The sequence below is a fragment of the Mercenaria mercenaria genome, chromosome 13, assembly GCF_021730395.1.
Source record: "Mercenaria mercenaria strain notata chromosome 13, MADL_Memer_1, whole genome shotgun sequence".
Lineage (NCBI taxonomy): Eukaryota > Metazoa > Mollusca > Bivalvia > Venerida > Veneridae > Mercenaria > Mercenaria mercenaria.
The window spans coordinates 55,408,832-55,436,624 of NC_069373.1; the positions used below are offsets into that span (position 1 = coordinate 55,408,832).

Sequence of the window (27,793 nt, forward strand, 5' to 3'; positions counted from 1 at the left end):
CAAAGTTTTTCCCTATATAAGTCTATGTAAACCATATGACCCCCAGGGCGGGGTCATATTTGACCCTAGGGGTATAATTTGAACAATCTTAGTTGAAGACCACTAGATGATGTCACATACAAAATATCAAAGCCCTAGGCCCTGTGGTTTTGGACAAGAGGTTATTCAAAGTTTTTCCCTATATAAGTCTATATAAACCATGTGACTCCCAGGGTGGGGCCATATTTGACCCCAGAGAAATAATTTGAATCATCTTGGTAGAGGACCACTAAATGATGCTTCAAACCAAATATCAAAGCCCTAGGCTCTGTGGTTTTGGACAAGAAGGTTTTCAAAGTTTTTCCCTATATAAATCTATGTAAAATATAGAAATAAACAAAGGGCCATAACTCACTCATAAATTGTTGAACCAGTCTGATTTTCAGGGGGACACAACTAGGGTATCAATACATCATTCTGACAAAGTTTGGTCAAAATCACCCCAGTAGTTTCTGAGGAGATGCGATAATGAGAAATTGTTAACGGACGGACGGACCACGGATGCAGAGTGATTTTAATAGCCCACCATCTGATGATGGTGGGCTAAAAACATAATAATTGTAATATACAAAATGTATTTAAGTGTATATGACTCATGGACCCATCCTGTATCCTATGTACGCTACTGCCACCTGTGTTTCCGATAACTTACATTTTGTAAACTATGAGGCTTAAAATCATGAAAAAAAAATCAGAGGGGTAGTCTCTAAACACTTTACTGGCTAGCATACTACAACCGGACACTTTTGGAATGTTTTTCCTGACAACTTGGGAAAACAGATACATCTAGTGGTTGAAATTTTATGTGAACAAAGCTGGGTCCTCCCAACTAAAGAGCTAATTTGTTAAATCTAAAATTAGGTAAAGTACTTTTTCGAGGCCCAAACGAAGGGCCACCGAATCACATGTTTTAAGGTCAAGCAGTACCATGTTTCTGGACAGCGAGTTGTCACTTTACTGATTTTCGAGTTACGTTCAACATTGAATTAAAGTTTATTTTCAACCAAGGGAAAGTAGTCATAGTGTCTGAGTCACAGAATTGTACAAATTACCTCTCTTCAATCGATAATTTGATCGTATCTGGGAAACCCATGGGCCATGGTCACATAAAACTAAAAAATGTCACATAAGTTTTAAGTGCTGATGAGCCCTGTGTCACATGTTTAAATCATATTGAATGCAAAAGGATGAAACTATTTAATAGCACAAATCTTATGTAAAGGAATGTAACCAGTGCGGGGATTCCAAGTGCTTCCAGTGTTTAACAAGAGATAACAGAGTGATCTTGGCGCCCACCAATGTGCCATTTTTGAGTGTTCCAATTTTCAAGACTCAATGACTAACTCAAGGTCAAATTTCATTTCCATACACAACACTGTGCATGTGGTCCAAATTCGCAAAGCTGTAGCTTGAGGAATGTGAAAGTAGGTCACTAGATTAATTTCAAGGACAAAGTTCTTTGTACACAAAACTATGCGTGTGCATCAAGTTTGAAGGCTGTAGTTTGAGAAATTTGAAAGTAGGTCACTAGGTCAATCTTAAGGGCAACGTTTATTTTGGTACACAAAACTATGCAAGTGGTCTAAATTTGAAGGCTGTAGCTTGAGAAATGTGAAAGTAGGTCACTAGGCCAAAATCAAGGTCAAATTACACTTCAGAACACAAATCTATGCATGTGGTCCAAATTCAAAGCCTGTACCTTCAAAAATGTGAAAGTAGGTCACTAGGTCAATGTCAAGGTCAAAGTTTGTTTCGGTACACGATCCTATGCTTGTGGTCCAAATTTGAAGCCTGTAGCTACAGAAATGTAAAAGTAGGTCACTAGGTCAATCTTAAGGTCAAGTTCATTTCAGTACACAAAACTATGCAAGTGGTCCAAATTTGAAGGCTGTAGCTTGAGAAATGTAAAAAAAGGTCACTAGGTCAAAATCAAGGTCAATTTTCACTTCAGAAACAAATCTATGCATGTAGTCCAAAATTGAAGCCTGTACCTTCAAAAGGTCACTAGGTCAATGTCAAGGTCAAAGTTTGTTTCGGTACACGATCCTATGCTTGTGGTCCAAATTTGAAGCCTGTAGCTACAGAAATGTGAAAGTAGGTCACTAGGTCAATCTTAAGGTCAAAGTTCATTTCAGTACACAAAACTACGCAAGTGGTCCAAATTTGAAGGCTGTAGCTTGAGAAATGTGAAAGTAGGTCACTAGGTCAATGTAAAGGTCAAAGTTTGTTTAGGTACACAAAACCATGCATGTGGTCTAAATTTGAAGCCTGTAGCTACAGAAATGTGAAAGTAGGTCACTAGGTCAATCTTAAGGTCAAAGTTCATTTCGGTACACAAAACTATGCAAGTTGTCCAAATTTGAAGGCTGTAGCTCGAGAAATGTGAAAGTAGGTCACTAGGTCAAAATCAAGGTCAAATTTTATTTCGGAACACAGAGCTATGCATGTGGTCCAAATTTGAAGCCTGTACCTTCAAAAATGTGAAATCAGGTCACTAGGTCAATGTAAAGATCAAGGTTTGTTTCGGTACACAAAACTATGCATGTGGTCCAAATTTGAAGGCTGTAGCTTGAGAAATGTGAAAGTAGGTCACTAGGTCAAAATCAAGGTCAAATTTCATTTCAGAACACGAAACTATGCATGTGGTCCAAATTTGATGCCTGTACCTTCAACAAGAGATCACAGAGTGATCTTGGCGCCCACCAAGGGCCATTTTTGAGTGTTCCAAATTTCAAGACTTACTGACTAGCGCAAGGTCAAATTTCATTTCCGTACACAACACTGTGCATGTGGTCCAAATTCGAAAGCTGTAGCTCGAGAAATGTGAAAGTAGGTCACTAGATCAATCTTAAGGTCAAAGTTTAATTCGGTACACAAAACTATGCAAGTGGTCCGAATTTGAAGGCTTAGCTTGAGAAATGTGTAAGTAGGTCACTAGGTCAAAATCAAGGGTCAAATTTCACTTCAGAACACAAATCTATGCATGTGGTCCAAATCTGAAGCCTGTACCTTCAAAAATGTGAAAGTAGGTCACTAGGTCAATGTCAAGGTCAAACTTTGTTTCGGTACACAATTATCCTATGCAAGTGGTCTAAATTTGAGGCCTGTAGCTACAGAAATGTGAAAGTAGGTCACTAGATCAATCTTAAGGTCAAAGTTCATTTCGGTACACAAAACTATGCATGTGGTCCAAATTTGAAGGCTGTAGCTTGAGAAATGTGAAAGTAGGTCACTAGGTCAAAATCAAGGTCAAGTTTTATTTCAGAATACAGAACTACGCATGTGGTCCAAATTTAAAGCTTGTACCTTCAAAAATGTGAAAGTAGGTCACTAGGTCAATGTCAAGGTCAAAGTTTGTTTCGGTACATAAAACCAGGCATGTGGTCCAAATTTGAAGGCTGTAGCTTGAGAAATGAGAAAGTAGGTCACTGGGTCAAAATCAAGGTCAAATTTAATTTCGGAACACAAAACTATGCATGTGGTCCAAATTTGAAGACTGTACCTTCAAAAATGTGAAAGTAGGTCACTAGGTCAAAATCAATGTCAAATTTCATTTTGAAACACGTAACTATGCATAGGGTCCAAATTTGATACCTGTACCTTCAAAAATGTGAAAGTAGGTCACTAGGTCAAAATCAAGGTCAAAGTTTTTTCAAGTGCACAAAACTATGCATGTGGTCCAAATTTGAAGGCTGTAGCTACAGAAATGTGAAAGTAGGTCACTAGGTCAAAATCAAGGTCAACTCATGTCAAGGTTCATCTTGCCACTCAAAAATATACATGTGGTCCAAATTTGAATGTTGTAGTTATTGACAAGAAGATTTTAAAAGCTTTTCCCTATATAAGTCTATATGAACCATGTGACCCACGGGGCGGGGCCATATTTGACGTTAGGGGGATAATTTGAACAAACTTGGTAGAGAACCACCAGATGATGCTACATTACAAGTATCAAAGCCCTAGGCTTTGTGTGTTTGAACAAGAAGATTTTCAAAGTTTTTCCCTATATAAGTCTATGTAAACCATATGACCCCCAGGGTGGGGCCATATTTGACCCTAGGGGTATAATTTAAACGATCTTAGTTGAAGACCACTAGATGATGTCACATACAAAATATCAAAGCCCTAGGCCCTGTGGTTTTGGACAAGAGGTTTTTCAAAGTTTTTCCCTATATAAGTCTATATAAACCACGTGACCCCCAGGGCGGGGCCATATTTGACCCCAGAGAAATAATTTGAATCATCTTGGTAGAGAACCACTAGATAATGCTTCATACGAAATATCAAAGCCCTAGGCTCTGTGGTTTTGGACAAGAAGGTTTTCAAAGTTTTTCCCTATATAAATCTATGTAAATTATACAAATAAACAAAGGGCCATAACTCACTCATAAATTGTTGAACCAGTCTGATTTTCAGGGGGACACAACTAGGGTACCAATACATCATTCTGACAAAGTTTGGTCAAAATTCCCCCAGTAGTTTCTGAGGAGATGTGATAACGAGAAATTGTTAACGGACGGACGGACGGACGGACGGACTGACGGACGGACTGACGGACGGAATGACGGACGGACGGACCACGGACGCAGAGTGATTTTAATAGCCCACCATCTGATGATGTTGGGCTAAAAATGTGAAAGTAGGTCACTAGGTCAATGTTAAGGTCAATGTTTGTTTCGGTACACAAAACTATGCATGTGGTCCAAATTTGAAGGCTGTAGCTTGAGAAATGTGAAAGTAGGTCACTAGGTCAAAATCAAGGTCAAATTTCATTTCAGAACACAAAAATATGCATGTGGTCCAAATTTGAAGCCTGTACCTTCAAAAATGTGAAAGTAGGTCACTAGGTCAATGTCAAGGTCAAATTTTATTTCAGTGCACAAAACTATGCATGTGGTCCAAATTTGAAGGCTGTAGCTACAGAAATGTGAAAGTAGGTCACTAGGTCAAAATCAAGGTCAACTCGTGTCAATTTCATCTTGCCACTCAAAACCATACATGTTGTCCAAATCTGAATGTTGTAAGTTATTGACAAGAAGATTTTAAAAGCTTTTCCATATACAAGTCTTTATGAACCATGTGACCCCCAGGGCGGGGCCATATCTGACCTTTGGGGGATAATTTGAACAAGCTTTGTAGAGAACCACTAGATGATGCTACATTACAAATGCCAAAGCCCTAGGCTTTGTGGTTTGAACCAGAAGATTTTCAAAGTTTTTCCCGATATAAGTCTATGTAAACCATATGACCCCCAGGGCGGGGCCATATTTTACCCTAGGGGGATAATTTGAACAATCTTAGTAGAAGACCACTAGATGATGTCACATACAAAATATCAAAGCACTTGGCCCTGTGGTTTTAAACAAGAGGTTTTTCAAAATTTTTCCCTATGTAAGTCTATATAAACCATGTGACCCCCAGGGGCCGGGCCATATTAGACCCCAGGGAAATAATTTGAATCATCTTGGTAGAGGACCACTAGATGATGCTTCATACGAAATATCAAAGCCCTAGGCTCTGTGGTTTTGGACAAGAAGATTTTCAAAGTTTTTCCCTATATAAATCTATGTAAATTATAGAAATAAACAAAGGGCCATAACTCATTCAAAAATTGTTGAACCAGTCTGATTTTCAGAGGGACACAACTAGGGTACCAATACATCATTCTGACAAAGTTTGGTCTAAATCCCCCTTGTAGTTTCTGAGGAGATGTGATAACGAGAAATTGTTAACGGAAGGACGGACGGAATGACGGACGGACGGACAGAAGGATGACGGACCACGGACGCAGAGTGATTTGAATAGCCCACCATCTGATGATGGTGGGCTAAAAACATGTGTTACTACTGTATTTTTTCTAGACTTTGATTTTGGTCAGTTTTCAATATTTGCTTCCAAGAAAGAGGAAATTGTTGCTAGTACAAGGGCAACAAAAGTTACCTTTATTAGTTTTACGAAAAGGTTATCAACAATAAAGAGGAAGTGACTCGAGATGAAAATAACAACACCCTGTTTTTAAATATGTTTATTTTTGTTGAAGTTTTAATTATAACTAAACAAGCAGTATGTGCTCTTAGTGTAATAACTAGTCTAAAACTGAGTGGATGTCTACTGCTACACGTAAAGTTGTATGTGTTAAGGAGTAAAATTCTTTGGTTTTTAAATGATTGTTCAAAGAAGTACATTCAGTCTGCTTCTTCCAAAGTATTAAATGTTGACCGATGTTACTTTTGTCACATACAGGTAATTCACTGTAAAATTCTTTTTAAAATGTTATCTGATAAAAAGTTTTCAGGGTATGATTAGAGCATTGTTCTGAAGACTTACATTTAATATCAGTGATATAAAGGAGTACTGATCAGTTCTACCAGGAAAGTAGAGTATACTAAGTTCAAAGTTTTAAAAGATACAAATGTTTAACATTCTGAATTACTGTACCCAGTATCAAATGTAAACTGCTTTGAACTTTATTGACATGACAGCTGTGAAGCTGTTACAGTTTTAGTTACTATACATGTACTTGTATTTAAGAGGTGCTTCTTTAATCTGAAAACACTACAGTGCTAATTCCTAGTACACAAGTCGCAACTGTCCCATAGAAATTTCTGAATGTCACATAAAATCTTTAAATGTCACATAACTTATTGTGTATGATGGGCCATTGTCCCATGGACAAAAATTCTTTCCCAGTCACTGTCTCCCCACTAAATCTTTTAAAATTTCACTTTTGGAAGTGGATATTTTTATATGAAATGTGTTTTAGGGTATATTAAAATCATGCACTAAATTATCAAAGCTGTATTTCCCCCTGCGGTTTAAGTGTTAACTAAACGTCTCGTCTGCTTACCTCAAATTTGCCTTTAGATTTAACAGGTCAAGAGAGATGGCCTATTTGCACCAGGCTGGTTCGTTTGAACCAGGCTGGTCCAACTGACCCATAACAAGACATGTACACATAAGACAAATGAACCATACTTGTCATAAATATCAAATTGTGATGAAAGACTTGAAAAAATATGCGCTTAGAAACACATTCATAGAAACAATCTTGTTTTGGCATGTACGCTTACTTCTGAGTATGTATTTCGTGTTTAGACAAGCTATATAACTTATAAGCTGCCTTGACTAGATTTTTGCCGCAAAACGAAAAGAATATGGAACAATAATGACTTTTACCGTAAGAATATCGAAGAAACAATAGGAATAACGAAATATATACAATAACAATGGTAAGACTTAGAATATGAATGACACGACATTGAATAACAGTATCAAAGATACAATAATAATAATGAAATATAGAATAACAATAATGACTTTTAGAATATGATTGACAAGTTACGCGCGGCGGACGGAGGATGAATAATGTCGAAAAAATAGAATGAATATAATACCACTCAATTAGTTCAGTTTTTAAAATTTATTTTCTACATTCCACAACTAACTCAACAAGCAGATGCATACACATTAACATTGATTTATCATGTAAGGATAAGTAGTCAGTTCAAAATTATATACCATTTTTATTTCAATCTCTTTTTCATTTCACACCTTAACCATGCAATTTGCTCTTAAACCAGTCTATCTTAATATCACATTGAATCAAAAATAGGTTTTAATCTTCTCAACAATTTTCAAAACAAATCTATAAAACTATCCCTATATAGAGTTTACCAATTTTGAATTATCTCCCTTTAATTGTCATTTTTCACTACTATGATGTTTCTAAAACATGAACATTTAGCTCTTTAATTTTTAACTTTTTATTTCAAAATTTATATAAGGTCATTTATCCAAAACAGCGTGCTTTATTTTATTTTATTTTATGACTTTTGAAAAGCTTTTTAAAAAGCTTAAAGTTTCATATATATAAATCTAAATTTCTATAACGTTTCATACATATAAATGTACAGCGAAAATACAACCTAAAGGTACAAGTAGCTCTTTATTTTGATGCCCTTGAATGGGGCCGTGTATCAATGCTATACGTTGGGCAAAAGAACCAAATGAACTGCTTTAGTTCATTTGTATCTCAAAGAGTCTTCGACTGAAATTGAAATTTTACGAACGCACTGAAATACGCGACTGAAATTTACAAGCACGTAGATTTAATTAAAAGTAATATTTTATGATCGCGCAAATTTATCTATAATATCTTCGAATTGTCATTATTATCGATTACTTCAGCGAATAGGCTTGATATTAAAAATAACTTGCGTTTTAGGCTCAAGAAAATGGGTGGGGCTTTAGACGAAGCGTCCAGCAAATATTTCGTTTCATTTGCTTTCGTAATAGTAGGCGGGGCTTAATTTGGCGAATCAGGTTGACTGATAATCGTTCTTGCGTGGAGGAACACTCTCGTGACTCCGTGGAGTTTTAAATTATGCCCAGTGGTGTAATTCGGTATCGTCTTTTTTCGACTGCTAAATATTGGATTATCCGTGACACGCTGACAGGGCTAGCGCTGGGTTGAAAAAATGTTGAGCCAAATTTTTACGCCGCACATCGAAGAGGCTCGCACGCCCATTCGAGTGTCCATGACAGGGTTTTGGTGGGGTTAACAGGGGGCTTTGCCCCCTGAAGCATTTGGGCTTTAAGGTATTTCAAATGCTTAGATTGCAGCAGAAAACACATTTATCCATAAATGTTAAATCATACTAAATGCTTCATAACTGCATGGTCTGTCCTTGTGTAATAATAAGCAAAACAGTGCATCAAGGATAAATTTATTTTTAACCATAAATTATATCATTTCTCAAGAAATTAGCAATATAGGCTCGCAGCCTGTATATAATTTTATTGATCGGTGATAGTCGGCACGATTCTATTGTAACGGTGTTGTTTGAAACGATATCCGGTAGTAAAACACACCACTATCAGGGGTGTAAAATTCCACTCGCCCGCTCGCATTGGCGAGTTAAAGTCTGGATAGGACGAGTGGATCTCGCTGTATACTCGACCGATCGGGCGAGTGGTTTTTACGTCGTAGCTTTAATGAAATTCAGAAATTACATCTTGAAAAACGTCAACAAACTCTGAAATAGTTCAGTTGCTACTTTGATTGACTGGAATTTACCTGCGAATCGTAAAGATATCAAAACGTCATGCGGGTAATTTTCCATTCCGAGAGCACGTGCAACCTATCGTAATATCAAATTTACATCTCCGTTACTTTTGTTTATCGACACGTACACAAATAAAACGCGCGTAGTGCATTCATTTTTTTAACATTATCGCTTCAGTTTTTCAACATCGCTTGAGAAGTAATACAATTTGAATTCTACTAAGATTTCAATAAAATATCAACGGAAATGTAAGCAAATTTGTATGAAAACGGTCGAATTTTCATATAATCATTTGTTAAATTTCAAACAGCGCGATCTTAATTACTGATTTCTTTCTAAGAGAAAATAAGTGATACATACTATGGGTATAAAATTCGGACTTTTGACCAGAAAGAACAAAAAACAGAATTAAACAAGAGCTGTCGGAGGACAGCAACGCTCTACTATTTAACAGCCTTGTCGCTTGAATGAATAAGAAAGTCGAAAAAGGGGCATAATTTAGTAAAACAGTAAAATAGGGTTATGGAACCTGCATAGTGCTTATCAGCTCATGACAGTGGACAAGTGTATGAAGTTTCAATCCATTCCCATTAGTGGGTACTGAGATACCAGCTTACATATAAGAATTTAACCCAAAAACTCCTAAGTTCAAAAAGGGGCATAATTTTGTAAAATGCAAAGTTGAGTTATTGACCCTTTGCACTGCATGTCATATCATGACAGTGAACTAGTGTGTGAAGTTTCAATCCTTTCCCATTAGTGGATACTGAGATACCAGCTTACATACAAAAACTTAACCAAAAATTTCTATGCTGAAAAAGGGGCATAATTTTGTAAAAAAGCAAAATAAAGTTATGGGACCTGCTTTGTGCATGTCAGATCATGACAGTACTGAGATACCAGCTTACATACAAAACCTTAACCAAAAATTTCTAAGTCGAAAAAGGGGCATAATTTTGTAAAAAAGCAAAATAGAGTTATGGAACCTGTGCAATGTAAGTCAGTTTATCACAGTAAATAAGTGTGTGAAGTTTCAATCCATTCCCACAAGTGGTTACTGAGATACCAGCTTACATACAAAACCTTAACCAAAAATTTTTAAGTCAAAAAAGGGGCATAATTTTGTAAAAAAGCAAAATAGAGTTATGGAACCTGTGCAATGTAAGTCAGTTTATCACAGTGAATAAGTGTGTGAAGTTTCAATCCATTCCCACAAGTGGTTGCTGAGATACCAGCTTACATACAAAAACTTAACCAAATCGGGACGCGGACGCAGACGCGGACGCCGACGCATGGGCGAGTCCAACAGCTCTACTATTCTATGAATAGTCGAGCTAAAAATCTTAAACAATGAAAAAGCGGCAGTAATTTAAATACATTGAGTAAAACGATTTTTTTGGTAAAAAGGTTTCTGTTAGTGCGGCGGAATACAGTACGTGACCTCGTGGACGTAAATAGAAATGTGGTTTTAAAATAAAACAAAATGATGTTGTTACGGTTTTTAGTAAGTTTTAAATGAATCTTTGTACATGTATTTTTTTTATAAAATATTCTTCTCAATCGATAATGTAAATTCCTTGTGGGCAAATAGGTCACATGGCGCGAAAACTGTAATATGACGTTATGCCATGACAATCTCGTGCAACAATACCGCTTTGATCTCCACTTCAGATGTCATGATACCGACACACTTCTTTTAGCTCTTTGAGAGGATGTTAATTGATGATGAAAACAGGCCAGTTACTTAGTTTATCAACAGAATAATTACCGATGATCGTCAACTTTTTTTTTCGCTTTCAAGACGGGTAGGTGGATGATGATTATTGTGTCCATATTTTTAGGACACTTCAAAATAATTATTTTTCGGGAAATAAGTCTTGAGAAAATGAAAATAACTGATGTTTAATACTTTCCTGACACTTTGGGAAACTACGGTAGGGGCTAGACTGTGATTATTTTTACTATCGATGCAGTTATTATGGAAAGCAACTTGATGGTGGAGATGACAAAATTAGTGAAAGAAAAATGTCTGGTGTGAAAAGGAAATTTAAAAGTAGCAAAAATAAATAATCAAAAAGGAAATATAGTGTACGAGCTATGTGTTATGTTTGAAATTTGCTTGTTGTACATAATACTCCTTCCATAAAACGTGACAGTATTAAAAATGTCAATTATTAGGGCGAGTGACTGTCCACTAAGGGCGAATAGATTTTACTAGCTACTAGTCCTGCAGGGCGAGTGGTGTGAAAAAGAATTTTACACCCCTGACTATACAGGTTTACCTACGCTATACAGGTTTACCTACGTAAATTTAAAAATTGTTAACTGTGGAATTTTTTTTTCGCCAATTTATTTTTTTTTTTCGCCAAAAAAGGAATTGCATACATGTCAAGTTTCCCGGATTGTCTGGGAGTCTCACGGATTTTTTGTCCAATTCCCGGACATACGGAAATCAATCATTTCTCCCGGAAATCCAAAATTCCAAGCTAATGCTTTCCTGTATCAAACTACACTGTGCCTGACGTAATTTATCACTCTACTGGTATACTGATAAAAGTTTAACAAGGTCACGCACTGATGACATTCTGCAAACAGGTGTGTACTGTGCTATTTTTAGACTGTGTTAATTGGCGAGTGGTGATACTGACATAATACGATGATAAGACAGGAACTTGTTTGTCGAAGATTGTGTGTGAAAAGTTATTAGGGATATATTTGAATAGATAAAGAGCCAACCTTTATTGCAGTGATGGCAATCATTATACCACTGCTGGCATAATTGAGCAAACAACTAAAGATAGTTTTTAACACTGCTATGATTTTGTATTTCATTTTGCCCTTACGAAATGGTCAAAAAGCTGCCAACTTGTCGCGAACATGCTGCGAACATGCCACGAACATACCTATTCGCAGAAAGTATTCGCGGGATATTCGCTGCTACAGCGATCATGTCGCGACTGGTTTGATACTAGTTCGTGGGATATTCACAGGAAGACCAATGATCGCGGCATGTTCGCGAGAAGAACTTAGAAGATTATAATCTTTTGGTAAACTGTTACTATTAAAGAGCTTTTATAAGAGCAGGTAATTGTAGATCAATTAATTTGTAACATTATCTGTAAGGTCACAGTATGAGTCTGATAAGTTAATTACAACCAGATATTCTGGACATTTTAGAAGGAAATCTTTGTGCATTATAGACCGTTTTCGTAAGTGATTCTTAGAGGCTGATAGGAATATATACTTTTTTGTGGTAAGTCAGAAAATTTATGTATAATATCTATACTCGTAAATCTCAATAAACATAAGGAATTTTGAAAATGAAGTAAGATATGCTTAACCTTTTGCAGAGCTGTATCAGATTATCTAAAAAGAAATATAAATCTAGCTTATTTTGACAATTTCTAAGCTTCATAAGTTTGATATTAACATGTAGAACTATGACAGATTTGTAGTGATACATATAACTTATAAGCAGTGTGAAGAAAAAACATTGGGATGAAATGAACATGCACTCAGACACTGTTATTGAAATGACAAGTAACAGTTAAAATTCAAACATATTTTATCATTAAAACTTTGTTTAAAATGCTCCAAATGTGATATGAAAAAGTTCAGACATTGACAATTTGAATTTGTTATAACCTCAGTGTTCAAGTTTATTCAATAAATTTAGATCCCTGATTCCTATTAATTTATTTGTTTTTGCACTTTTTATGTACATGCTTTTTTGTACACAATTTCTGTAGTGATGGTTTTTAGCTAGTTCATGGCATGTTCGCAGCAACTAGTTCGCAGGATGTTCGCGGCATGTTCGCAGCAACTAGTTCGCGGGATGATCGCAGCAACTTGTTTGCGGGAAGTTCACAGCTACTTGTTCGCGGGAAGTTCGCAGGAAAACTAATTTGCATGTGAAAAGTGAACACCAAACGAACATCCCGCAAACAATTACACTAATAGTATCAAAAGTGTTCTCGGCATGTTCGCCGGATATTCGCGGCATGATCGCAGCAAGTGTTCGCTATACTATAATATTTCCGTAAGGGTGATGAGTAAAAAGCAGTTTCAGGGTTTTTTTTGTTCTATAGCAGAGGCCGAATATCGGCCTCGTCCCTCAGCCGAGGATTTCCCCCACAGCCAAGGATTTCCCCTACCGCAGTCGAAATTCCCCTACGTCCGAAATTCCCCCCTCCGAAATTGTAAACAAAGCAATGGAGATTACTCCCTGCGATTTTCCCGACCAAAAATCGGACCTGTTCACAATTGCAGACGGTCTTTCACAATTTTCAACGGGTGTGAAAACCTTTAGAAATAGTAGAAAAATGTTAGAAGAGCGTTCAGTGGACCCGAGGTTCCGGTTTTGACCAGCTAAAATCGATAAAAACCCGCACATAATATGTCTTGTACGTCTGCTTGTCTCGCGGTAATACTCTTTGATGCGTAACGAGTTTGAAAGCTCTGCCCCTTGTCAATCAAAATCCCAGTGAACTTCATACTGTTTGTCGACACCAGCGTAAGTATGGCAGTAGGCGGAGCGTCGTATGTTAATTAGCTACTGACAGATGTCAATCACGCCACGCGCCGACTGACACGTGGTTATCATCAGTATGTAATATAGATGATTGATAAACAATGCAGCGTCAGATTATCGTGTTTGTACCTCTTTTTAATTAGCGGTAACAGCTTATGCTGTATTATGCAATATGTGTTGTTAATTTAAAGTAATTATTTTGTGTGCCTGATTCGATTAAATAAGCCGGTAAGCCGTTCTGCAAATTTATTATCTTTGCCGAGGTATGTTGCTAGAGCAAAACAAAATACAAATGTTTTAAGTAATCAGGTATTATAAGTATGGAATAGTTCTGGTGAAAAGATGAAATTTAAAACGGGTATTTTATCAAGAATTTTATATGTTTGCTTTCGTTTTTTCATATTTGTCACACGTTTTCGCGATCGTGATTTTCAGACTTTTTTATCCTTTCTTACAAGATTTTCTAGTACAATTGAAACAAGAGCTCGTTGAACACGAAATGCCCCCTTGATGCAATTAGTAATTGCACAAGGAACAGAAATTATATGCTCACTGTAAACAGAAGTACTAACATTCTGGTTTAATCTGACCTTGACCTTTAACCTATTAACCTAACAAGAGATTACAGATTGATCTTGGCGCCATCCACTGAGCCATTTTTGAATGTTCCAAATTCAAGACTAGCTCAAGGTCAAATTTCATTTAGGTACAAAACAATGTGTATATGGTCCAAATTTGAAAACGGTGGCTTCAGAAATGTGAAAGCAGGTCACTATATCCATTTCAAGGTAAAGTTCATTTCGGCAAACAGAACTGTGCATGTGCTTCAAATTTGGAGGCTGTAGCTTGAGAAATGTGATAGCAGGTAATGGATAAAAATCAATGTAAAATTTCAATTCAGAACACAAAAATATGCATGCAGGCCTAATTTGAAGCCTGTACCTTCAAAAATGTGGAAGTAGGTCATTAGGTCAATCTTAAGATCAAAGTTCATTTCAGTACACAAAACTATGCATGTGGTTCAAATTTGAAGGCTGTAGCTTGAGAAATGTGAAAGTAGGTCACCAGGTCAAAATCAAGGTCAAATTTTATTTCGGAACATAAAACTATGCAAGTGGTCCAAATTTGAAGCCTGTACCTTCAGAAATGTGAAAGTAGGTCACTAGGTCAATCTCAAGATCAAAGTTCATTTCAGTACACAAAAGTACGCTTGTGGTTCAAATTTGAAGGCTGTAGCTTGAGAAATGTGAAACTAGGTCACTAGATCAAAATCAAGGTCAAATTTTATTTTGGAACAAAAAACTATGCATGTGGTCCAAATTTGAAACCTGTACCTTCAAAAATGTGAAAGTAGGTCACTAGGTCAATAACAAGGTCAAAGTTTTTTTCAGTACACAAACCTATGCATGTGGTCCAAATTTGAAGGCTGTAGGTACAGAAATGTGAAAGTAGGTCACTAGGTCAAGATCAAGGTCAACTCATGTCAAGGTTCATCTTGCCACTCAAAACTATACATGTGGTCCAAATTTGAATGATGTAAGTTATGGACATAAGGATTCTAAGTTTTTCCCTATATAAGTCTATATGAACCATTTGACCTCTGAGGCAGGGCCATATTTGACCCGAGAGGGATAACTTGAACAAACTTGGTAGAGAACCACTAAATGACGCTACATTACAAAATACCAAAGCCATAGACTTTGCGGTTTGGACAAGAAGATTTTCGAAGTTTTTCCCTATAGACGTATATGTAAACCATGTGACCCCCAGGGCGGAGCCATATTTGACCCTAGGGGAATAATTTGAATAATCTTAGTAGATCACTAGATGATGTCATATACAAAAGCCCTAGGCCCTGTGGTTTTGGACAAGAGGTTTTTCAAAGTTTTTTCCTATATAAGTCTATATAAACCATGTGACCCTAGGGGTGGGGCCATATTCGACCCCAGGGCAATAATCTGAACAATCCTGGTAGAGGACCACTAGATTTTGCTACATACCAAATATCAAAGCCCTAGGCCCTATGGTTTTGGACAAGAAGATCAGAAACCATTTAACTGTTCCTGGCCAATGTGACACTGACCTTTGACCTAATGACCTCAAAACAATAGGGGTCATTGCTGGTCATTAGCCAACCTCCTATCAATTTTCTGACACTAGGCCTAAGCGTTCTTGAGTTAATGCCTGGAAACCATTTTACTGTTCGGTCACTGTGACCTTGACCTTTGACATACTGACCTCAAAATCAATAGGGTCACCTGCTGGCATACCAACCTCCCTATCAACTTTCTGACCTAGGCCTAAGCGTTCTTGAGTTTCATCCGGAAACGTTTTACTGTTCAGGGTCACTGTGACCTTGACCTTTGAACATACTGACCTCAAAACAATAGGGGTCATCTGCTGGTCATTACCAACCTCCCTATCAATTTCATGATCCTAGGCCCAAGTGTTCTTGAGTTATCATCCGGAAACATTTACTTCTCCGGGCACTTGACCTGACTTTAAACATACTGACCTCAAATCAATAGGGGTGCATCTGCATTGGTCATTATCAACTCCCTATCAACTTTCATGATCCTAGGCCCAAGTGTTCTTGAGTTATCATCCGGAAACCGTTTTACTATTCAGGGTCACTGTGACCTTGACCTTTGACATACAGACCTCAAAATCAATAGGGGTCATCTACTGGTAGTGACCAACCTCCCTATTAACTTTCATGATCCTAGGCCCAAGCGTTCTTGAGTTATCACCCGGAAACGGATAGGTCTACATTCCTACCGACCGACCTACCGACCGACATCTGCAAAACAATATACCCCTCCTTTTTCAAAGGGGGGCATAATAAAAAGCCAACAAAAGTATGCATTTAATAATAATATGATGACTCTTGCAAAAGCAACTCTTATTTTAAAGCATTTTTGTGAATAAAAGCATGTGACCTTTAAATATTCAATGATTTATTTCTTGTATACGGCTAAATTGAGCATTTCAACTCTCCCCATCCACCTTGTTACAATGATAAGTGAACATAAGTGCAAGTCCATCTATTGCCAAGTGACAGTGTGTATAGTTGCTAAAAGTTGCAGGAATATGTAATAAAAACACAGTTTAAAGTGTTTATTATGCATAATTGTAAATTCCCCCCCGATGTCTTGATTTGTAATATTACGAAGCACATTCATGACACGCCGATGCAGAAGTCGTCGCCATCTTGAAAATTTGTAAACGTACATCGGTATGAAAATAACCGATAACTTAGCGATTAAGTTATAAAAACTGATCGAGATTTAAATGAATAAACTAAAAATGCAAGGCCCTAGTTTTGTTTTTGTAAATAATTTGTCAAAATGATTTAATAAGGCCGAAATTTAAGATGAAAGTGCACAGCCGCATGTGTCAAGCAAGCCGAAATTTTGAGTTATTACTCGCAATGAACCATTGGTATTCACATTTATGTTTATATTACTGAATAATGTGTGATTAGACGAAAAAAAAAAAAAAACAGATTCATAGTCAGTTACTGTATGTATCGCAAAAACATCCGAGCAACGGGGGAGTGATAAAGATAGTGGCAATCTAATCTAGCAAATTTCACAGCATATACTTTTTACATCGCATTCTACTTTCGTTTTCGCATGCCCAAAACACTAGCAAAATGTAACTTTCCGACTCGACCTGTCGTCTAAATCTTACTGGCAAGGAAGAACAATGGGTTTAATCAGCAATATAGGTACAAAGTCATTGATTACATGTAGATTTGACGAACTGCCTATTCTCTTAACGTAAATCAGTGGTGAAATGATATGATTGACAAAATAAAGTTGCGCACTGATAGTTATTCAATAAAACTTCTTGCTTATTAATTATCACCTGAAATCTGTCTCTGAAAATGCAAGCTAACACTTCATGAGGGTAACAGAATAAGAATGTTTGAAAGTACGAATCATCAGTGTCATCTTTAAACAAAAGAAAGGAAAGCACTTTCACAACATGCCATGGTAGGCATTATAAAGAATACTACAAAATATCTATCCCATATCTGAGATATGAAAGACTCAAATTCAATGAGAAAATACTATGTAAAATGACGCCGACAAGCGTTCTTGGACGAATGCCCTTTCAATGCCAAACCGCGCATTAAAAACGGTGAAATGGATTAGTTTCCAATCTATGTTAGCTTTTGCTCATTTGCAAAAAAATCTAAGAATGTAAAAAAAAAAACCCTGCAGATAATGATTATTCACATTAAAGAAACTCGCCAGTATAAAATGTAAAATTTCATCCAAAATCCTATTCCTCTGCTCAAAGAATACTGTAATAACTAAATAAAGTTATTATAAACCTATATGTTGTTCTTTTTTTATTTTGTTTACATATTACAGAATTTCTAAAATTTTCATTTTTGAGAGTATCGGTAACTGTTAAAATGGGGGCTTACAAAAAAGATACTGACTGATAAATGGCAAACAGTGCAGATCATGATCAGACTGCATGGGCAATTTACACTGGTCGCAAAGGCAGAATCAATCGTATTCAACATGATAAAGGTTAAAATGCTTTATAAAGCAAGTTAAGTACCTAAAAACATTGCCGAAATCGGACCTAAACTGTTACATAATATTATATTCAACCCAAGGGTCCTGAAATAAGCTGTCCGAGTTGCCCGATTCGTGGATTCCTCGGTCCGGACAAGCAGTTTTTAGAAGCTGACTTATCCGGGGACAAGTAAAATTTCCGTGGTAAACATTTTATGAAAACGAAACTAATCTGTGTCATCTGTGATTTCCGCATGCCTAAAGGCAATATCTAATCTGTTTGTGATCATTTATGACCCTTATCAAAACAAAAATGTATGCAGCCATTTGCAATCTTATGCGTGATTGACTGTTGCTATAGACACGTGGACTGGTTTACTACATTTAATGATCATTATTGGAAAATTATACCGTGAAGTTGAAAATGAGTGCGAGTCTGGGGATTCCTGTTATCTACTTCAGAAAATCGATTAGCCAGGTTGGCGCTATGTAAAATAAATTTGTAGCCAAAATTTGCGGCTTAATTTTTCGAGTCGATTGTTTTGACATTTAACAACTCGGACAGCTTATTTCAGGACCCCTGAAAGACCTGTGCAGTATTCAGTGAATGTTATGGGACCAGGGTAGAATTTCTGGGCACACAGATTATTTTTTGTCAATGGCATGTGTTCTCTACTCACTAAACTTGCTAGTCATAACATATTTTCAAGTGGATGTTCTAGTCACTTAGCTTGCTAGTCATAACATATTTTCAAGTGGATGTTCTGGTCACTTAGCTTGCTAGTTATAACATATTTTCAAATGGATGGTTCTAGTCATAACATAAAAACTTTATATAAGTCAAAATAGAAGTGAACAGAAATGTATGTTTGTATTATTTGTTTATTTAGTAATGATAATGCTGATCCTTTCCTTTTTAAACTAAAAAGTACAGACAAGTTCTTCTTTGGTACGGACAAGTGGATTTGTGGGCCCAACTTGTTCGTGGACAAGTAGACTCTGAAAATATTTCAGGACCCCTGCAACCAAAAATTTCTTAAGAAACGTACATCGAAAAAATCTGGATTTTCATCAAATATCCTGGATTTTCAACTGAAATATCCTGGAAAATTGTCCACGGAACTTGACATGTATGGAATTGGCAAATAGCAGCGGAAACCCTGGGTTATAAACTGCGATAACTTAAAACAGTTACGGCATAATATGGGTAAAACTTACGAGAGAGTTTTACCTTTTTTCTTAATCTGGATCACGTAGACGCTTATGTATTCATACGCCTGGAACTACTTTCTTCCGTTCATATATTTCACTTCATTCATACGCCGATGAGATATTACTATTAAACTTGCAATAAAATGTTAAAAGAAATAATAATATCTATATATATATCAGTTATGACTGTTACAGGCTGTCTAGCATACCCTGACAAAAAATTAGGGCTAATATTAGGGCAATTTGTACAAAAAAATAGGGCTAAAATTAGGAATTTGGTACAATTTTAAGGACATTTTAGGGCTAAATTTAGGAATCTTCAAATTAAAATATGGACTTCAAAGACCATGTAATGTGCTTACCTTTATGTGATTGACATAAAAGTAACTCACAAATAGTGCTTTATTTACAGAAAAGACGTCTGCCACTGGTAAACTGCTTTGAACTGTGCTAAACTGTTTTTTTCTGAATTAGAAGAACTTTTAAACAAAATTTAGAACATTTTCTCTTTTTGATCATTGCAAAAAAGTTAAAAAAATTAGGAATTTTTGTGAAAAAATAGGGCCTTTTTAGGAATTTCCTTTGATTTTTAAAAAAAAATAGGAATTTTAGCCAAATTGAAAAAAAATAGGAAAAAGTAGGAATTTTAGGGACGCTAGACAGCCTGCTGTTAATATTGTGAAATGAATAAAACACATTAATAAACTTTTCTGAAATACAGTATTTTTATATTGATATGTATTAAATAAGGTAGCACATCATAAACCTACGTGTACAATACATGTTTATTAGTGTTATAATGCCTGATAGAAAACCTGATAGAAAATATAGGGAATTAATAAGCAGTATTTCAGAAAAGTGGATAACATTGTTTTGAACAATATTATAAAATATCCAAATATATCAGTTATGACTGCTAATGTTGTGAAATGTCTAAAATAGATTAATCAACTTTTCTGAAGTACAGTATGTGTATAATGATCTATAATATATAGGAAGCACAGCATAAACCTAGTTGTGCATTTAATGTTTATTAGTGTTGTAATGCCTGATTAAACAAATGGTAAATTAATAAACGCTGTATTTCAGAAAAGTGGATTGTATTATTCCTTACAATATTGTATTACTGTTAAGTTATTATTAAATTGTGCCATACAATGCTTTATACAGACAAAATATTCATTTGTGGTTAGCCCAGTGTCTTAAAATGCGTGTTTTATGGACAAAATAGAGGCAAAGGGACACAACTCTTCCAGTTTGTAAATTTGACATGAGTTATGTCTTTACGATATTGCAAAAAAATAATAAAGAGATAACTCTGTAATTGTTAGGTATGCAAGAGTTATCTCTTTATGTTTTACATCTTACCAACACATACTTTGCTTTAACTTTGTACAGATTAAAAAAGTTTCAGTGCATATATATACGTAAAGTGTGTAAGTTTTACCCATAGTATTATATAGAGCGACGATATTTCTTTTTCAACTATGATTATATATATTGCCTTGCGAGGGAAGTTCCTCCCGGGAAAAGGGTTTCTCTTGGGGATCTTTGCATCAGAAAAAGGGGCTACGGAATGCTTTTTGGGGTAGTCAAGTGTCTTAAATTGCGTGTTTTATGAAAATTTTCCATGACAAGGGAGACAACTGTTACATTTTGTAAATTTAACATGAGTTATCTCTTTACGATTTTGCATTTTTAAAAAGAGATAACTCTGTAATTGTTAGGTATGCAAGAGTTATCTCTTTATGTTTTACATCTTACCAACACATACTTTGCTTTAACTTTGTACATATTTTAAAAGTTTCAGTGCATATATATACGTAAAGCCTGTAAGTTTTACCCATAGTATTATATAGAGCGACGATATTTTTTTTTCAACTATGATTATATATATTGCCTTGTGAGGGAAGTTCCTCCCGGGAGAAGGGTTTCTCTTGGGGATCTTTGCATCAGAAAAAGGGGCTACGGAATACTTTTTGGGGTAGTCAAGTGTCTTAAAATGCATGTTTTATGGACAATTTCCATGAATAGGGAGACAACTCTTACACTTTGTAAATTTGACATGAGTTATCTCTTTACGATTTTGCATATTTTCTTAAATTTATAACTCTTTCATTTTTACATTTATGACTTGCAAAATCGTAAAGAGATAACTCATGTCAAATTAACAAATTGTAAGAGTTGTCTCCCTTTGCATCGAATTTGTCCAAAAAACAAGCATTTTAAGACACTTGACTACCCCAAAAAGTATTCCGTAGCCCCTTTTTCTGATGCAAAGATCCCCAAGAGAAACCCTTCTACCGGGATTAACTTCCTTGCAAGGCAATATAAATAATCATACAAGAAAAAAAAATTCGTCTCTCTATATAATACTATGGGTAAAACTTACAGACTTTACGTATATATATGCACTGAAACTTTTTTATTCTGTACAAAGTGAAAGCAAAGTATGTGTTGGTAAGATGAAAAACATAAAGAGATAACTCTTGCATACCTAACAATGGAAGAGTTATCTCTTTTTAAAAATGCAAAATCGTAAAGAGATAACTCATGTTAAATTTACAAAATGTAAGAGTTGTCTCCCTTGTCATGGAAATTGTCCATAAAACACGCAATTTAAGACACTTGACTACCCCAAAAAGTATTCTGTAGCCCCTTTTTCTGATGCAAAGATCCCCAAGAGAAACCCTTCTCCTGGGAGGAACTTCCCTCGCAAGGCAATATAAATAATCATACATGAAAAAAAAATTCGTCTCTCTATATAATACTATGGGTAAAACTTACAGACTTTACGTATATATATGCACTGAAACTTTTTTATTCTGTACAAAGTGAAAGCAAAGTATGTGTTGGTTAGATGAAAAACATAAAGAGATAACTCTTGCATACCTAACAATGGAAGAGTTATCTCTTTTTAAAAATGCAAATCGTAAAGAGATAACTCATGTTAAATTTACAAAATGTAAGAGTTGTCTCCCTTGTCATGGAAATTGTCCATAAAACACGCATTTTAAGACACTTGACTACCCCAAAAAGTATTCCGTAGCCCCTTTTTCTGATGCAAAGATCCCCAAGAGAAACCCTTCTCCCGGGAGGAACTTCCCTTGCAAGGCAATATAAATAATCATACATGAAAAAAAATTTCGTCTCTCTATATAATACTATGGGTAAAACTTACAGACTTTACGTATATATATGCACTGAAACTTTTTAAATCTGTACAAAGTGAAAGCACAGTATGTGTCGGTGAGATGAAAAACATAAAGAGATAACTCTTGCATACCTAACAATGGAAGAGTTATCTCTTTTTAAAAATGCAAAATCGTAAAGAGATAACTCATGTTAAATTTACAAAATGTAACAGTTGTCTCCCTTGTCATGGAAATTGTTCATAAAACACGCAATTTAAGACACTTGACTACCCCAAAAAGCATTCCGTAGCCCCTTTTTCTGATGCAAAGATCCCCAAGAGAAACCCTTCTCCCGGGAGGAACTTCCCTTGCAAGGCAATATAATATAATCATACATGAAAAAAAATTTCGTCCTCTATATAATACTATGGGTAAAACTTACAGACTTTACGTATATATATGCACTGAAACTTTTAAATCTGTACAAAGTGAAAGCACAGTATGTGTCGGTAAGATGAAAAACATAAAGAGATAACTCTTGCATACTAACAATGAAGAGTTATCTCTTTTTAAAAATGCAAAATCGTAAAGAGATAACTCATGTTAAATTTACAAAATGTAACAGTTGTCTCCCTTTGTCATGAAATTGTTCATAAAACACGCATTTAAGACACTTGACTACCCCAAAAAGCATTCCGTAGCCCCTTTTTCTGATGCAAAGATCCCCAAGAGAAACCCTTCTCCCGGGAGGAACTTCCCTCGCAAGGCAATATATATATAATCATATGAAAAAAAAATATGTCCTCTATATAATACTATGGGTAAAACTTACAGACTTTACGTATATATATGCACTGAACTTTTAAATCTGTACAAAGTGAAAGCAAAGTATGTGTTGGTAAGATGTAAAACATAAAGAGATAACTCATGCATACATAACAATTACAGAGTTATCTCTTTTAAAAATGCAAAATCGTAAAGAGATAACTCATGTCAAATTTACAAAGTGTAAGAGTTGTCTCCTTTGTACTGAAGTTGTCCATAATACACGCATTGTAAGATACTTGACTACCCAAAAAAGTATTCCGTAGCCCCTTTTTCTGATGCAAAGATCCCCAAGAGAAACCCTTCTCCCGGGAGGAACTTCCCTCGCAAGGCATTATAAATATCATACATGAAAAAAAAATTTGTCTCTCTATATAATACTATGGGTAAAACTTACAGACTTACGTATATAATGCACTGAATCATTTTAATTCTGTACAAATGAAAGCAAAGTATGTGTTGGCAAGATGTAAAACATAAAGAGATAACTCATGCATACATAGCAATGGAAGAGTTATCTCTTTATAAAATTATTGCAAAATCGTAAAGAGATAACTCATGTCAAATTTACAAAGTGTAAGAGTTATCTACCTTTGCATGAAGTTGTCCATAAAACACGCAATTTAAGCACTTGACTACCCCAAAAGTATTCCGACCCCTTTTTCTGTGCAAAGATCCCAAGAGAAACCCTTCTCCGGGAGGAACTCCCTCGCAAGGCATTATAAATATTCATACTGAAAAGAAAAATTCGTCTCTCTATATAATACTATGGGTAAAACTTACAACTTCGTATATCTAAGCAATCTGATTCATTATTTCTGTACAAAGTGAAAGCAAAATATGTGTTGCGCAGATGTAAAACTTAAAGAGATAACTCATGCATATACAACAATGGAAGAGTTATCTCTTTATAAATGTTTTGCAAAATCGTAAAGACATAACTCATGTGAAATTTACAAAGTGTAAGAGTTGTCTCCCTTTGCATCGAAGTTGTCCATAAAACACGCATTTTAAGGCACTTGATTACCTCCAAAAGTATTCCGCCCCTTTTTCTGATGCAAACATCCCAAAAAGAAACCCTTCTCCGGGGAGGAACGTCCCTCGCAAGGCAATATATATAATCATAGTTGAAAAAAATTATCGTCGCTCTATATAATACTCTGGGTAATATAACTTTTCAATGGAATGCTTTGTCAGCCATAAGTTTATAATAATTTAACAGTTATATAATATTGTATGAAATTCTATAATCCACTTTTCTGAAATACAGCGTATAATATTTACCATTTTCTGTCAATCAGACATTATAACAGTAATAAACATGTATTGTACACATTGGATTATACTGCACTACGTGTATAATATCGATCATTATACAAATACTGTATTTCAGAAAAGTTGATTCATCTATTTAAGTTACAGTTACAAAGTTCATACAGATAATTATGTAGTAAGGTTATAAAAACATTAAAAATATTTTACACTATTCACATAATCGTAACAAAGTAATCAGCGATGTTTATTGTAAGGTATAAAATGTAATAACTCTATATACAAAGATTGTAAGGTATTGGAAAAAAACTTTCTACCTTCTAATACGACAATAATCCGTTATAATTGATTGATGATGTTATCGAACATTTCAGAAAAGTGATATATATGTCATGAATTGGCAGTAATTTAATAAAAATATTGAACATTTTAAATAACTCAGTGTATAATTCAATTTCTGTATATAATATGCCGAGGATAAGTTACATGCATAAAGAGACAACTCTTAAACGCTTGTGGCTGAAGGAGTTATCTCTTTATAAAATATGAAAAATCGTAAAAAGATAACTCATGTAAAATTTACGTTTATGTAAGAGTTATCTCTTTTGGTATGCAAAATTTCCGTCAATATGCATTTTAATACACTTCACAACCCCCAAAAGTATTCCGTAGCCCCTTTTTCTGGTATAAAGAGCCCCAAGAGAAACCCTTCTCCCGGGAGAAACTTCCCTCGCTGGGCATTGCATTACTAGTAGTGTTGAAAATTTTTTCATCGCTCTATATAATACTATGGGTAAAACTTACAGACCCTGTGTAATTGTATGCATTTATTTTCAAAGTACAGTTAAATATGTAAAAGCGATAATCCTTCGCGGAGGTATTAACACCTTTATACTGTATACACTTTATACATTTCTATAACACTACTATAAAGTAATCAAGTTACCGTAGATACCCATGTATAATGCGCAGTTTTTTGACCCCCGGGACCACCCCCGAATCGTGGGTGCGCATAATACACAGGTATAGACAATTTTCCAACTTCAAAACAAGTTTGTTACCGATGTTCGCCATTTTGGTAAAGGGAAACTACTCCCCGCGCTTACTGTCTCCGCTAAAATCTAAGATTGCCGTTACGTTCCGTAAAAGATCGAATTGTTTATTTTTCTTTCAAACAAAATTAATTTCATATAAATTTAAAAGTATTTTGACGAAAGAAATGTTTATAAATCACAAAAATTATGTTACTAATTAAAGATCGAGAATTATCTTTAACCGAGATCAAACTGTGAACAACATAATTGACACGAGGTGACTCGTTGATTGCCGGTAATTACTGGCTTTATGATCGTGACAAAAAGACTATCACACCTTTTGTTATCAGTTTAAATTGAGAAGCTCATGTCATTTTGAAAGATACCATTCCGAAATATTGAATCAGCTGCTATTTATTTATTCAAAATAGTGAATTAAAAAAGGTAAAACAACAAATATAACAATAATTTACTGGTTTTATTTTCGAGAAAACAAAAATCGATAGTACCGTGAGACCGATGCTGCTCTCCGCCGTGGAGATAAAATTTATTACCGGTGTCGATGTAAACTCTTAGTTTCGTTTTCCATCCACCTCAAAATTGACCAAAAAAATTTTTTTTTTTTTCCCCCCAGGATTTTGGACTAAGATCGGGGGTGCGCATTATACACGGGTGCGCATTATACACGGGTATCTACGGTATTATGAAATAAGTTTCTTTATTGTGTCCACATATTACATTTTCGGCGATTGAGTGAAATTTTTTCTTAAATGACTGCGACAATATTCGGTGGTAGGCTAAAAGTTTTATAATATGAAAGAATATTTCAGGAAGGTGTTATAGATCTATATATTTAAATGCGAAACATTTGTTTATGCATTATAAAAGAATAACAGACGTAAGGTATATTATAAAAGAATGAATAAGCTGAAATATAAGAATATACAGGTGAATGATAACAATATAAATAACAAAGCAAAATATATAAATTGTTTTTGTTGCATGTAATACTTTAGAATAAGTTAACATTTATAACACCAATTTTCTAAAATAATACTTTTGAATAAAAAACTAAAGAACGGAGTAAATATCAGTAATAGTTAAAATAAATCGACTTTTACATTGTTCACTGTAAACAGTACACAGTCATGCAAAGTTATTAATTGGTTTTATCGTTTGTGCAATATGGCGTGTAGATACGGTAAACGTTAAATTAATTGGTTTTATCGCTTGCGCAATATGGCGTGTAGATACGGTAAACGTTAATCGTTTACAGTACATACATGTATAGGTTAGAAACAAAAAAAAATCTTAATTAACAAATACCATGAAGATATGGATTAGAAACATATATAGAAGAAAATATATGAAGTATATATCGATATATAATAAAACCTAATAACACATTATTAATGCGCATAAAAAATAGTTCCAAGCGTCTAGAAGATCAAGATTTATTCCCCTCAGGCAAAACTTACTCGTAAGTTTTACCCATATATGGCCACAGTTACACCCCTGACTGCTGACTTACAACATTATTGAGAAATGTAAGTTGTAAAAAAATTGTTCATGAATATATCTGCACTAGAAACAAAGTATTAGGCTATTAGCCCTAAATATATAGAATAAAGGCGCACAAGTTTGGAGCAACAGAAAGCCATTGAACCCTTTTCTGTTTTAAACATTGCATTAAAACATAATTTTTTATACTTAAAGAAAAATTACCACATTTTTTAATTCGAATGGCCAATCGAATACATTTTGTGTCCCGTTATATCTATTGGTCGTGAGATTTAGTTTAGGGTGTTGCACTACTACCATGAAACTCCAGTTCCGTATTTTTTTCAAGATGAATTTTTCCAATATGCAAGTCACAGTAATAATTAACAATAATATAGCGTTTTTATCTATACTAACTGACTGCCACTTTTATTTTGCATGTATTTTGCAGGTAATGGACTACCTGGGTCACTCATATTTGAAAGACCATGGGACTACTATCAAGATGCATTAATGAGCACATCTACATATCCAGATTAGCAGAAATCATTTTCAGTTATATAAAATCATTTTATATTGGTAAACCGTATTTACTGGACAAAAACTTGTTTTCCTGCTATTTTTTGTGACGACAGACTGCTGTTGC

The 27,793-nt window shown here is 35.2% G+C and overlaps 1 protein-coding gene across 3 annotated transcripts in view; it reads right to left on the minus strand.

The window, feature by feature from the left end:
- The window catches only part of LOC123529668 (carbohydrate sulfotransferase 11-like), a 57,940-nt gene extending 30,504 nt beyond the window's left edge, over positions 1–27,436 (minus strand). For all 3 annotated transcript variants that reach the window (XM_045310103.2, XM_045310101.2, XM_045310102.2), the window contains exon 1: positions 27,373–27,436. The gene's annotated coding sequence lies outside the window, so the exon portion shown is untranslated. The remainder of the gene's footprint in view (positions 1–27,372) is intronic.
- Positions 27,437–27,793: the final 357 nt, after the last annotated feature.